General features: G+C 48.3%; 1 protein-coding gene across 3 annotated transcripts in view; it reads right to left on the bottom strand.

The window, feature by feature from the left end:
• Nucleotides 1-5437, bottom strand: part of CDKN3 (cyclin dependent kinase inhibitor 3) — a 104079-nt gene extending 98642 nt beyond the window's left edge. For 2 of the 3 annotated variants that reach the window (XM_075329557.1, XM_075329558.1), the window contains exon 1: nucleotides 5352-5437. The gene's annotated coding sequence lies outside the window, so the exon portion shown is untranslated. The remainder of the gene's footprint in view (nucleotides 1-5351) is intronic. The other variant, XM_075329556.1, reaches the window with a different exon arrangement.
• Nucleotides 5438-14805: the final 9368 nt, after the last annotated feature.

The raw sequence follows: 14805 nt of genomic DNA, 5'->3' as shown, positions 1-14805 counted from the left end.
TCCAAAGGTTTTGGTCTTCAGAAAAATGGCACCGGCATATGTTGAGATCTCAGCTCACCATTGAAATTGAAGCCTGAATTTGCCCATGCGCAGATTCCATTTTACTGAAGACCTTTGGATGTTAGTTTGTGCGTGGAGTGCCACTTTGCTCAGGACGTTTGGGTGGCAGCAGGTGACTGTGGCATCAATTTACTGAAGACCTTTGGATGTCGGTGTGTGCCTGCGGTGTCGTTTTGCTGAGGATCTTTGGATGTCGGTGTGTGCCTGCGGTGTCATTTTGCTAAGGACCTTTGGATGTTGATGTGCACCTTATGCGTCATGTTGTTGAGGACGTTTGAGTCGCAGCGAGTGCCTGTGGCGCCATTTTGCTGAGGATCTTTGGATATTGGTGTGTGCCTGTGGCACCTTTTTACTGAGGATCTTTGGATGTCGGTGTGTGCCTGTGGCGCCATTTTGCTGAGGATCTTTGGATGTCGGTGTGTGCCTGTGGTGCTATTTTGCTGAGGATTTTTGGATGTCGGTGTGTGCCTGTGGCGCCATTTTGCTGAGGATCTTTGGATGTCGGTGTGTGCCTGTGGCGCCATTTTGCTGAGGATCTTTGGATGTCGGTGTGTGCCTGTGGTGCTATTTTGCTGAGGATCTTTGGATGTCGGTGTGTGCCTGTGGCGCTATTTTGCTGAGGATCTTTGGATGTCGGTGTGTGCCTGTGGCGCTATTTTGCTGAGGATCTTTGGATGTCGGTGTGTGCCTGTGGCGCTATTTTGCTGAGGATCTTTGGATGTTGGTGTGTGCCTGCGGTGTCAGTTTGCTAAGGACCTTTGGATGTTGATGTGCACCTTATGCGTCATGTTGTTGAGGACGTTTGAGTCGCAGCGAGTGCCTGTGGCGTCATTGTGCTGAGGATCTTTGGATGTCGGTGTGTGCCTGTGGTGCCATTTTGCTGAGGATCTTTGGATTTCAGTGTGTGCCTGTGGCGCCTTTTTACTGAGGACTTTTGGATGTCGGTGTGTGCCTGTGGCGCCATTTTGCTGAGGATCTTTGGATGTCAGTGTGCAACCAAGATGCCATTTTGCTGAAGACCTTTTAAATAAAAATAAAGCTTTTACAAACACGGAGGGGCCGCGGCAGAACCGAAGACCCTGCCCACAAATCGATACACAAAGAGGCTATTGCACCAAAACTTCTATCTGAACTAACCCAGCACCGGGCTGCGGATCTCTGCACTGCAGGCGTCTATTACAGCAGTATAATATCACCATCATGGTCACCCTTCGGCTATGTGCGCACTAGGCCGTTTTACCCGCGGATTTACCCGCGGATTTGCTGCAGAAATTTCTTGAGAAATGTCTGCAATCTTTGTGCAGACATTTCCCAGCAAATCCTATGAGGAAAAAAAAATAGCTGTGCGCACACTGCGGATTTTTCTCAAGAAATTTCCTTGAGAAAATTTTCTCGAGAAACTTTCTTGAGAAAATGAGCATGTCCATTATTTTCCGCAGGTACCTGCGGAATACCCCCGGAATGCCACTCCATTCACTATAATGTAATCGCGAAATTCCGGGGGTATACCGCAGGTAGCAAATGATGTGTGGTATACCCCCGATATAGCCGCGATTTACCTGCGGTAATGCTCATCGCTGCCTGCGGTTTTGCAGGAAGCGATGTCATTATGCCAGGAAGAGGAGCAGAGTAAACACAGACGTCACACTCCCTGGACGCCGCACAGAAGCGCTTCCGTGCGACCTCCAGGTGCCCGTGCAGTCTGTGTCCCGCTCCAGCCTGCACTGCAGGGTGTCAGTGTCTGCCCGCAGTGTCAGCAGCCTGTCACGCTGCAGCGCAGGCAGACACTGACACAGGCAGACACTGACACTGCACTGCAGGGTGTCAGTGTCTGCCCGCAGCATCAGCAGCCTGTCACACGGCATTGCAGGCAGACACTGACACCCTGCAGTGCTGGGAGCCGCGGGGATGACGATCGCTGCTGTCAGGAGGTGAGATCATTACCTGCTGTGACGATCTCCTGCCTCCTGACGTCAGCGCTGTCACTGCTGTCTATGCCAGTCTCGCGAGTGGCCCGAGACTGTCACTAGCGGTGACGGGCTCTCGCGATACTTCTGACAACGCAGCGGGCATAGAAGTCAGTGACAGCGCTGACGTCAGCAGTACAGGAGATGATCACAGAAGGTAATGATCTCATCTAACCTCCTGATGGCAGCGCTCGGCATCCCAGGCAGTGACCTGGGCTGACCTATTGATGTTAGCTCAGGTCACTGCATTGCTCTCCCAGCCAATGGGGAACATTCTGTTCTTCATTGACTGGGACAGCGACTATGGTATGGATCGCCGTGCCCCCCCCCCCCTTATTGGTTTACGCCGGACGTGGAATTGATTGTTCTTTTCAATAAAATTGGTTAAAGAGGGAATGTTTTAGGGAGTGTTTTTTCAAATAAAACTTTTTTTGTTGTCTATTTCTTACTGACTGGGTTGGTGATGTCGGGTATCTGATAGACGCCTGACCTCACCAACCCCAGGGCTTGATGCCAGGTGACATTACACATCTGGCATCAACCCCATATATTACCTCGTTTGCAACGCACCAGGGCGCGGGATGAGCTGGGGCGAAGCGCCAGGATTGGCACGTCTAATGGATGCGCCACCTCTGGGGCGGCTGCGGCCTGCTATTTTTTAGGCTGGGGAATGTCCAATAACAGTGGACCTCCCTAGTCTGAGAATACCAGACCACAGCTGTCCGCTTTACCTTGGCTGGTGATCCAATTTGGGGGGGACCCCACGTTTTTTGTTTTAAATTATTTATTTAATGTAAAATAACAGCGTGGGGTGCCCTCTATTTTGGATTACCAGCCAAGGTGAAGCTGCCAGCTGTGGTTTGCAGGCTGCAGCCGACTGCTTTACCCTAGCTGGCTACAAAAGATGGGGGGACCTCACGTCGTTTTTTTTTTAATTATTTATTTATTTTATGGCTAAATACAAGGCTAAGCACCCTTTAGTGCCACATGAAAGTCACTAAAGGGTGCCAGCTTAGAAAATGCAGGGAGGTGGAACATTATATAGGTCTTTCTCATCTATCTATCTATCTATCTATGGCCCGTTTCACACGTCAGTGAAAAACACTGACGTTTTTCACTGGCGTGTAAAACACGCACATGTCCCTGCGTGTGCCGTGAATTACGGCACACGTGGGTTGTCTAAGTGCAATCCGGGCTCCATTCTCCGTGGCCCGTGATTGCACTTAGAAACCAAATCACCTGTGCGCGCTCCCGCTCTCCATGGTGCTGATCGCTCCCGCGGTGCAGCATCCGGCCGGCGCTGACCCCCCCAGCAGCTGCTTCCGGGTCGGCTGTGTCGTGCATCATGAATATGCGCGACAGTAATGAGCCGGCTTAGAAGCAGCAAGCTGCACGGGCTGCAGAGAGCACCGCTGAAGCCGGTTGAGTAAAAATGCTTTTTATTTTAAAAACACGTTTTTTTTATGGCACGTGTTTGACGGACCACACCACTGCGTGGTCCGTGGGACATCAGTGATGCCAGAAAAAAATGGACATATCTCCGTGCGGCAATCACGCACACGCGGGTATGCCGCACGGAGACACGTGCAGTGAAAAATCACTGACGTGTGAGCAGACCCATTCATTATAATGGGTCTGCGTATGTCAGTGATTCTGGTACGTTTAAAAAAAAAAAGCACAAACGTCCCAGAATCACTGACGTGTGAAACGGGCCTATCTATTCATCTATCCATCTTTCACTCTATCCATTATCTGTCTATCGATTATCTATATTATTTATTGCAAAACCGCAGGGAGCAACCTGCGGTAAAGCCGCGGTAAATCCGCGGCAAATCCGCATGCGTTTTTGCCGCGGATTTTTCCGCAGGTGCGGAAATCTTCCACTCCCAGAAGTTTCTCAAGAAATTTTCTTGAGAAAATTCACATTTCTAGTGCGCACATAGCCTAAGGGTACTTTCACACATCCGGATTTTTGCTCTGCGGCACAATACGGCGTTCTGCAGAAAAACCGCAACCGGCTTTTGTAACGCCGATTGCGGTTTTTTTTGCATTGACTTACATTAGTGCCGCATTGTGCCGTAGGGGCTTGCGTTCGGTCCGGTTTTTGCCGCATGCGGCAGATTTAGCCGATGCGGCGGCCGGATCGAACGTACCCTGCAACGTTTTTTGCTCCGGCAAAAAACACCGCATCGCGCCGCATCCGGCCGCTGCGGCGCATTTTTCAATGCATCCCTATGGAGGCCGGATGCGGCGCGATGCGGAAAAAACCGCATCCGGTCGCCGCATGCGGTATTTTCCACTGCGCATGCTCAGTAGCATGCCGCAACCGGAAAAAAACGGACCGGCCGCATGTAAAAACTGATGCAAAGGATGCGGTGTTTTCACCGCATCCGTTGCATAGTTTTCACAGCCGGATTGAGCCGCAGGGCTCAAACCGGATGTGTGAAAGTAGCCTAAGGCTACTTTCACACATCAGTTTTTTTCCCCATCAGGTACAATCTGGAAAAAAACGGGTTAAACGGATCCAGTACCGCATCAGTTTTATCCCCATAGATTTGCATTGTTACCGGATTGTACCTGATGGCTTTGCGTTGCATCCGTTTTTTTCCGGATGCGGCAAAATTTATCAAAGCGGCGGCCGGAGGCAACGTGTCTTGCAACGTTTTTTTGTCCGGCAAAAAAACCGCATCGCGCCGGATCCGGCGTGTTTTACAATGAAAGCCTATGGACGCCGGATCCGGCGCAATGCGGTAAAAAATGGATGCGGCTACCGGATCCGTTTTTGTAAACTGCGCATGCACCAAATTAATTAAAAAAGCTGATCCTTCAAAAAAAAAAAAAAAGGACAAACCGGATGCAAAAACGGATGCAAACCGTATCCACCGGATCCGGTTTTGTATGCATCTGGCATAACGGATCCGTTAAAAACCGGATCCGGTGGATATGGTTTTACATTTTTTTGCCGGATCCTTTGGATCAGGAAAAAAAAGGAATGTGCCTGAATGCAGAAAACTGATGTGTGAAAGTAGCTTTACTTCAATCGTGATGACAGGTCTCTTTAACCCCTTAGATGCCTCTTTTGGTCTGACAGCAGCATGTAAGGCATCTGATATTCACCCCCCCCCCCCCCCCCCCGAAGAAAAAAAAAACAATAATATATGCAGGTATTTGGTAACAGCATCAAAAGGTGACCACACTATAACGAGAAACACAACAACCGGCTTCTTTTAAGTCAGAGATCATGGCTGATACTAGAGAACAATAGCCTCCACTCACACCTATAATGACAGCAAATATTCGAGCCACAGTCCGGCAGCCACCCACCTACTAATCCGGCACTATCACTCCAAATGAGGGGTGAGGCCGCGCCGCTCACTCCCTGAAAGCTCGGGAGCAAATCACGTGACGTGTAACTGACAAGCAGTCTAATTTCCCGCCACAATCACTCCCGTCTAATCAGCTCCCTGCCTCCGGCAGACATGTCAGAAGAGGGCAAACAACGCGCATATTTCCTACAGTAAGCCTAAACTAGTAACCTTCTGCATTGAGCTCGCTGTCATTTATTTACCCATTTCATGTCATTTACCCGAAGACCCAATTCCACCCATTTTAACTCTTTTTATTTAGCGCAGCGAGAGTAATGCCAGTACCTAAAATGGCGGTTGTCTGCTTCAAGCTCCGGCAGAGGCGTGTTGTGATTGGTTCATGATGGAAACGTCATGACGCAGCGTGCACGTCGCTCTGAGGTAAATTTCTAGTCAGCCGAGAGGAGAGGTTTGTTTCTGTGTGTGAACAGAACTGTGGCCGGTTTTATGTGCGTTTATTGCCCTCCCATGACAGACAGCTTTTCTTTCTCCACTTTTTTTTCCCCCTTTTCTTCGTTAAATATTCATTATTTTTCTGTCACCACAGGACTCTTTTTTTCTTTTTGCATACTGCATTTCGTTTTATGACAACGATAATATTAGGTACTCTATAATGTATGGAAAACCCAGAAAAAGTGGGGTGAAAAAAACACTCAATTTGCCATTTTTTTTTTTTTTTAAAAAAAAAAAGGTAATTTTTATTGCGTTTGTATAGTAAAAATTAAATTACATGGAAATGCGATTCTCCAAATGGCGACACCAAACAGAAGGTTTTTTATTCTTTTATTATTATTAATTATTATATTATTATTATACTAGCAGTTAGAAAAAAACAAACAACTGTACAAAAAAAAATGTGTCACATTTTTTTTTCTTGATTTTATTCTGTATTATTTTGGGGTGTATATAGTGTTTTATTTTTATTGAATTTTCAGGGGGCAACCAAAAAACTTTTTTTTTTTTTTTTTTTTTTCACATTTCTTGTTTTTTATGAGTTAAATAATTTTTCCATCCTGGCGGACGATCATGTGGTGTCTTGGTGCTCCTGTGAACCCCCGGGTGACAATGATATTTCATAAAGTTATTGCAGTATATGGAAGACGCCATGAAACAATCTCGGATTTAAGTCTATAAAAAATAAATAAAAAAATGTAGAAAATCTCCAAATAAATTTTTTAAAATTTCAATTAATCCATAAAAAAAATCTAGAAAGAGACAATTAAACATAGGACATCCTGGAAAAATAAAACTGTGTTTCCAACGTATAAACGTGGATGGTTCATAATCGTATCATCAATTTTCTACATATTTTGCATTCATCTTTCCTAACCAGGAGTTAGGCTATGTGCGCACATTGCGTATTTGCATGCAGTTACGCTGCGATCTGCATGCGTCCTGCGTCCCCAGCATAATCTATGAAGATTATGCAGGAGACGTGCGCACATGGCGTATTAGGCTAAGTTAATATTTCCGTTGTTTTGCATCAGTCACATGCGTTGCTTGACGCATGTGACATGCGCTGTACAACGGATGACAAAGAAAAGAATTTAATTGTCGGACTCCGTTGTGTGCGTGGGGCGGAGTTCGGGGTCGCGGAGTTCGGGGGGCAGAGCTGAGGACGTCAGTGCCGCGGTCTGCATGGATGGGGACAAGTGAGTGAGTGTGTGTGTGTGTACACATGCGGAGTGCGGGAGAGGATGGAGCCGAGTGGGGAAGTGTCGGCCTCCTTGCACACGTATCCAGGGTAAATATCGGGTAACTAAAAGCAAAGCACTTTTTGCTTGGTTACCCACTATTTATCTTGGATACCAGCGTACACCGCTTAGCACGGGCTCCGTGCACCCATAACCACTGTAAATATCGGATAACTAACCAAAGCACTTTGCTTGGTTACCCGATGTGTATCCTGGTTACGGGGGCAGGGAGCCAGAGAGAGCATGCGCAGCAAAATCCTACGGATCGCGCTGCTCAAAAAACGTTACAGGCTGCGTTGCTCCCGCCCGGCGGTCATTTAAAAAACGACTGACCGCGACGCAGCGGATGCAACGCAGCATCATCAGTTGCAATCCGTCACTAATAGAAGTCTATGGGGAAAAACAGGATTCCTGCAAAATATTTTGTAGGATACCGTAATTCCTCTAGGCGACAGATTGTGACTGATGCAAAACAACGGAAGTGTGAACTTAGCCTTAGAACGCAGCGCTTCGGCTGCTGCCCGAAGGGCGTGTTCTAAGAAGTGACATGTTACTTATTCCGTGCACTCTGCATGCATCCCCCGCTCTGTCTATGGGAGGGGCTGCACTCAGAGCGCATGAAATCGGCTTTTTTTTTTTTCATTATGGACTCTTTCTGCAGCGATTTGAAGCACACGTGTGCTGTTCAAATCGCTGCAGAAATTTCTGCAGAAACAGAACGCTACGTGCGCACATAGCCTTATTGTCCAGGTAAACTTAAAAAAAAAAAAATAAAACTACTATATATATGTAAAATATAAATAAATCAAAATCACTGCCCCCACCCCACTACTAAGGCTGGAAACACATTTATGCGTGTAAAATCAGTCCGATTTGCATGATAAAAAGTTGGACGACTTTAGTTCACGTTAAGATCAGTGTGCAATGCAACTGAAATGCGATCCTGAGATTTTTCTCATGATTGCATTCCGTGTGCAATGCGTGTTTGATGCGTATGGGATCCGTTTTTACTATGTCATCTGCCATTCAGCTCTGCTACATGGCCGCTGACAGCAGACACAGACTGAGCCATGTAGCAGGGCAGAATGGCCGCTGACAGCAGACACAGACAGAGCCGCGCGATCAAAATGAAGTCGGATGAACTTCACCCGACTTCATTTTCATCCTGCGGCTCTGTCTGTGTGGCATAGCCTGATTTTCGGTCACCTGTGAAGGTCTCACCGGTGACCGCAAATCCCCTGAGTGACCGCAGTGAGCCGCGCTATCAGCAGTGCCGTCACTGAGGTTACCCGCGGCCACAGCTGCAGTCCTCCCGCTGAGATCTGTGGCCTCGGGTAACCTGAGTGATGTCATCGCTGATAGCGCGACTCACTTCAGTTGCTGCAGGGAGCTCACAGACAGCGGTCGTGGTCTGTGGCCGCTCTCTGTCAGCTTCCGATGTAGCAGAGCTGAAAGCGTCGTGCGACCGCTGTGGATTATGTCAGACCTGGAGGGGTATTTGGGGACTTTATTAAAATGGTGAAAGAGGTTGTTGTTTTTTGTCTTTTATTACAAATAAAGGATTTTTTTGATGTGTGTGTTTATTTTCTTTAACAGGTTAATCATGGAAGATATCTTAGGAAGACATCTGCCATGAATAATCTTGGACTTAGTGGCAGCTATGGGCTGCTACCATTAACTCCTTATTACCCCGATTGCTAACGCACCAGGGCAATTCGGGATGAGCCGGGTACAGTCCCGGGACTGTCGCATTTAATGGTGCGGTCATTCCAGGCAGCTGCTGGCTGATATTGTTAGGCTGGGGAGCTCCCCATAACGTGGCGCTCCCCATCCTGAGAACACCAGCTTTCAGCCGTTTGGCTTTACCCTTGCTGGTATCAAAATTGGGGGGAACCGCACGCCGTTTTTTTTAATTATTTACCTTCTTGATATAGACTCGCCCACCGGCAGCTGTGATTGGTTGCAGTGAGACAGCTGTCACTCATCTTGGGGGCGTGTCTGACTGCAACCAATCATAGGCGCCGGTGGGCGGGGCAAGCAGGGAATACAAGATGGAATAATGAGCGGCTGGCTTTTTCAAAAGAGAAGAAGCCGCCAGAGCAGTGTGAACGGCGTGCAGCGCCGCGCCGGGGATCGGTGAGTATGAGAGAGGGGGGGGAGAGGGATAGACCGACATGGACAGAGAGATAGAGACAGAGAGAGAGACTGACCGACCGAGAGAGAGAGAGAATAGAGACCGAGAGGGAGAGACCGACTGACAGAGATAGAGATTGACCGACATTGTGAGACATCACTCGTTTCCAGTGTTTTCTGAAACATGCGATAAATGTATTTAGAAAAACGAATGTCACTAGGATGGTGTGTACGCCGGTCCGTATGACAGCTGTTTATTTACCCGCTCCCATAGAGTTGCACTGGAGAGACTCGCGCGAGAAACTCACCAAAACGCAGCATGCTGTGATTTTTTCTCTCAGTCCGATTTGGACTGAGAAAAAAATAGCAGATGGGAGCTGCCTCATTGCTTAACATGTGTCCGAGTGCAATGCGAGAATTTCTCGCATTGCACTCGTGCGAGATAATCGCAAGTGAGAAGCCAGCCTAAAGGGAACCAACCAGCAGGATTTTCCTATATCGGGTAAAGGCAGTGCCATACAGGCACTAAGATGCTGAATCCAGTCGTACCTGTTAGGTACGCTCACATGAGCGCAATGCGAGATGGTCACCTTTTTTCTCATCCAGATTCTGGATGAGCAAAAAGTCACAGCATGCTGCAATTGTCAGCGAGAGACATGTCACTCACACCCATACAAGTCTATGGGTGCAAGTGAAACATCGGACAGCACTCAGATGACATTCAAGTGCAGAGCAATAATCGCATCAGCTGACAATGGGGGAGATGGGGAGATTAACCCCTCCCTCTCCTCCGAGCTGTGATCCGATCACAAGATCGGATCACAGTTGCATGACAGTTGGCTCACACTGGCAGCACAACGGGAGCTGAAGTTCTTTAGCATCTCTCATTGGATGCCATACCATGGTGTGAATCCAGCCTTATAGAAAGATCGGATGCTTGGTTGATGAAATCTCTTTAATCAAACTTGCAGAAATGGACTGCACTTTGACTGACAGGTGCAACGAAGGGCGGGCCTTTGTGGGTCGGGTCCTTGGCGTTTATACCTCCTCCGCCGTCCTCCTGGCTTGCCCCCTTTTATTTAGGCCCCCTTCACACGTCCGTGAAAATCACGCACGTTTTTCTCTGACGTGTCAAAGGTGCATATTGTCCTCCGTGTGCCGTTCTTATGGCACAACGTGTGTTCTCCGTGTGTTATCCGTGATAACACACGGAGAAGCGGAACTTTCTGCTCATCTGTCCCTGGCGTTGCTGCCCGTGGTGCTGATCTTCGGTCTCCGGTCTTGCCGACTCCCCGCTGCTGCTGCTTCCAGCCCGCAGTGGACCATTGCTGTTGTTGACGGCACAAGTGCATTCCCACAGTAATTCTTTCTTCATTAAAATGGCACCGGAGTCGTTGCATACGCTAACCGCCATCTCCAGCACCATTTTGTTGAAGACACTGCAGAGAAGACTGAGAGACATCGGCGCATGCGCAGGTGATTTTTTTTTTACATCTGCACTCGCTCCGATGCCTCTCATAGTCTTCTCGCAGTGTCTTCAATAAAATGGTTCCAGAGATTGCAGCATGCGCAGACTCCGGCGCCATTTTAATGAAGACAGAATTACTGTGGCAATACACACGTATCGCCAACAGCAATAGTGGCGTGACATTCAAATAAAGAAAAGAGGGCAAGCCAAGAGGACGCCAAAGGAGCAATAAACGCCGAAGAGCCGACCCACAAAGGCCCGCCCCGCTGCACCCAGCAATTAAAGGTGCAGTGCGTTTCTGCAACTGATTAAAGATATTTTATCAATTAAGCATCGGATCTTTCTACAACAAGAATGCCTGCATTCACCGTCTACCTCATATAGAAAAATCCTGGTGGTTGGTCCTCTTTAAAAAAAAAAAAAAAACAAAAAAAAACCCATATTTTGTATCACAGCAGTGTTTGATCTACTCCACCTTCTTAAGCATTGCATCAATTCAGGGAAAATGATAAAAAAATAAAATAAATTTGATAGCACCATGTCCGAAAAGTTTGAGCTATCAAAATACAAATGTATTTAATCCATGAGGAAAAGGCTGCAAAGAAAAATTTGAAACTTCAAAGTTACAATAATTCAGTTGCAACCTCAACCCCCCAAAAATGCAATAAAAAGGTCTGAAAATATTGTATGAACTAAAAAAAAGATACCAACAGAATTTTTCTTTTAGTCCCTATAAAGGACTTAAATCAGAGATTGTTTGATCGCTTGTTCTGTATACTGCTGTACGTCTGTGCTACAAAATGAAGAACAGGGGATCTGTTAAACTCGCCTCATGGGAAAAAGACGAACTCGCAAGATGTGCGCAGAATATGAAACCTTGTTGGGGAGGATGGAGGAAATGCACTCTGTAGAAAATTGGTGGTTTGTCCAGCAGTCAACCTCCAGATAAAAATATTGAAAATGTTATTAATCCATTTAAGGGTATGTGCGCACGTTGCGTTCTGCTGTGACAAATATTCTGCAGCGTTTTGTCACTGCATGTGCATTTCAAAGCGCAGCCAAAACGCTGTGTTTTAGATGTATTTTGAATGCAGAAGGGATGCAGAATTAATGCGTTCTGGATGCTTGCTCCGCCATAGAGTGGGAAAAGTATCCAAAACGCACAAAAGAAGTAACATGTTGCTTTTTAGAACGCATCGATTTTGTAAATAATTTGGCATGCAAAACGCTGCGTTTTAAAACGCAACATGTGCATGGACTTTGCTAAATTGTCATAGACTTTGCTGGGGACGCAGAACGCATGCGTTTACGATGCAGTTTAAAAGGCTGCGTAAACGCATCGTGAGCACATAGCTTAAAGCACCACTGCAGAGGTTTTTTTATTTCACTGCTGGAGTGGTGCTTTAAATCTGAGTCCCCTGTCCCCAGTCTTAGGGTATGGTTCCACTTGCGTATGACTCACGTGAGTCTTGCATTGGTATCACCCGGCACGGCCGCACACTCTCCTGACAGAAGCGGGTCGGCTGCATGTACCGTATTTCCATGCAGCTGAGATATTCGTGTCCAGAGAGCATCAGGCCGTGCCAGGTGGTACCGATGCGAGACTTGCGCAAGTGAAACTCCGGCCTTAAGCCCTGTGCGCACTAAAAATGGAATTTTCTTAAAAAAATTCTGCAGGCTCTTAAATATTTCCGCACCTGCAGGAAAAAAACGCAAAAAATCTGCACCGAAATCCGCATGAGGTATGTTGCGTATTGTTGTGGATTTGGTGTAGAATTGCCGCAGGTTGTTCCCTGCGGGATTTCACAGTTCTCCCCGCTCCTGCTGTCCGTGGTGCTGAAGTCTCCGGGCCGGACTTTTGTCCCGCACGGCTGCCTCCGGCGCTCTGCTGTTTGTGGTTCAGCTGTGCACTGCTTAACTACATATGCATGAGCCGGCCTGGAAGCAGGAGAGCAGTGTCCGGAAGCAGCCTCGCAGGAGAAGGTGAGTATAAGATCAGCGGTGACTTCAGTCAGCTGATGTGCAGTGACCACTGGAGTTGTCCACCTGTCACCGCAAAGCCAGGGGCGTATCCAGGGAGGGGCTGTCGGGGCATCTGCCCCGGGCGCAACTGTGAGGGGGTCGCTGTCGGGATGCCAGATGCTGCGCTGGGAAAGTCTCCCTGGGGGCTGCGGTTGCTGCTCTGCAGTGGGAGCCGCTATTCTCTGAGCGCAGCGGTCACGCTGACAGCCGCACTCATAGAATCTGCAGCGCGCGGCTCCAACTGCTCAATTGTCTTCATATCTGTCAGATGCGAGGACAATTGGAGCCGTGATGCCGGCGCTGACTTCCGGGTCAGAGCGACGGCTGTCATGTGATCGGTCAGCTGATCACACTGCTGACCCAGAAGTCAGGCCTGCAACGCAGAGGCGGCAGAAAGCGCTGATAAGTGCTCCAGTGTGGAGCTGAAGACACGGACGGAGGAACATTATGGGGTGAGGGGGGAGGTATCTATGCACACGGAATGGGGGGACAGAGGGTGGGGAGAGGGAACGATCAGTGGACACATTATGAGGGGATAGAGGTTGGGGAGGGGGCAGTATCTAAAGACAGTATGGAGGAGAGCAGATGGGAAGGGAGCAGTATCTATAGACACAGTAGGGTTGAGGGGGAATGATCTTTTGACAGTATGGTGGGAAGAGAGGTTGGGGAGGGGGAAGAATCTTTGGGCACAGTATGGGGAGAGAAATGATAAGGGATGATGTATGGGTAGAGAAATGATGAGGGGTGATGTATGGGGAGAGAAATTATGAGGGGTGATGTATGGGGAGAGAAATGAGGGTGATGTATGGGGAGAGGGAGAATGAGGAGGGGGGATGTATGGGGAGAGGGAGAATGAGGAGGGGGGATGTATGGGGAGAGGGAGAATGAGGAGGGGGGATGTATGGGGAGAGGGAGAATGAGGAGGGGGGATGTATGGGGAGAGGGAGAATGAGGAGGGGAGATGTATGGGGAGAGGGAGAATGAAGAGGGGGGATGTATGGGGAGAGGGAGAATGAAGAGGGGGGATGTATGGGGAGAGGGAGAATGAGGAGGGGGGATGTATGGGGAGAGGGAGAATGAGGAGGGGGGATGTATGGGGAGAGGGAGAATGAGGAGGGGGGATGTATGGGGAGAGGGAGGGGTGACGTATACAGACATGGTATGGGGAGCAAATGGGAAAGAAATTTTGAGGACACAGACTAAAGAGTGACATGGAGCAAGTGGGCAGGATGGGGAGTGATGTGGAAAAGTATATGGACACGCAGGAGGTAGTGAGGAAGACAGTAAGGGATGAGAAAAATGTGAGGGGGCACAGAATAGAGACTGGGTAGTGGAGAGACGTGGTATGGAGAGGGGGCAGAATTGGAGGACAGTGTGAGGCCATAGCGAGGACGGGGTGGGATGAGAGGGCACAGTATAAAGACTGGGCAGTATAGGGTGATACAGTGAGAGCACAGTGTAAAGAGTAGTATGGAAAGGAGAGGAAGTGTGTGGGGCATGTAAGATAAGAGGGACAGTGTGGGTCATATTTTGTGCAGAGAACACAGTGAGGGGCCATTATTTATTCTGGGGCACAGTGCAGGGCAGATATTTTTAAATAGAAGTATTATAATTATTCTGCTATTTTAGGGGCATCGTGATGAGATGTGCTGCAGAACCGTTGATAAGATGGAAATCTGCAGAGACGAGATGTGAATGTGAAAAGTCATCAGGGCGTCAGGACAAGGTGAATAGAAAGAAACGACTCAGAGACAACATCATCTATAAGGTACCCGAATGTAAATACTTATTTGTGATACTTACTGTGTGTCATCATTAGGCCTTGGTCCCACTTGTGCATTGCTTCTTATGAGAGCGCAATAGGACCCCCACTGATCAGCTGCTCTTGATGCAGGTGGCCGGAAATGCTTATTTGTGGATCTGCTCCGTCCTCTGATGGTGTCCACGGCCGGGTACTGCACATCCACCTCATTGATTGTAATAGGAGACTGCTGCCACTATCAGAAGATGGAGCAGATCCAGAACTGAGCACTTCTGGCCACCACCGGCACGGCACCTAGAACAGGCGATTGGCGGGGATGCCAGGTGCCGGATCC

This window comes from Anomaloglossus baeobatrachus, chromosome 12, assembly GCF_048569485.1.
Source record: "Anomaloglossus baeobatrachus isolate aAnoBae1 chromosome 12, aAnoBae1.hap1, whole genome shotgun sequence".
Taxonomy (NCBI): domain Eukaryota; kingdom Metazoa; phylum Chordata; class Amphibia; order Anura; family Aromobatidae; genus Anomaloglossus; species Anomaloglossus baeobatrachus.
This window is presented reverse-complemented; position numbering and strand designations above follow the sequence as displayed.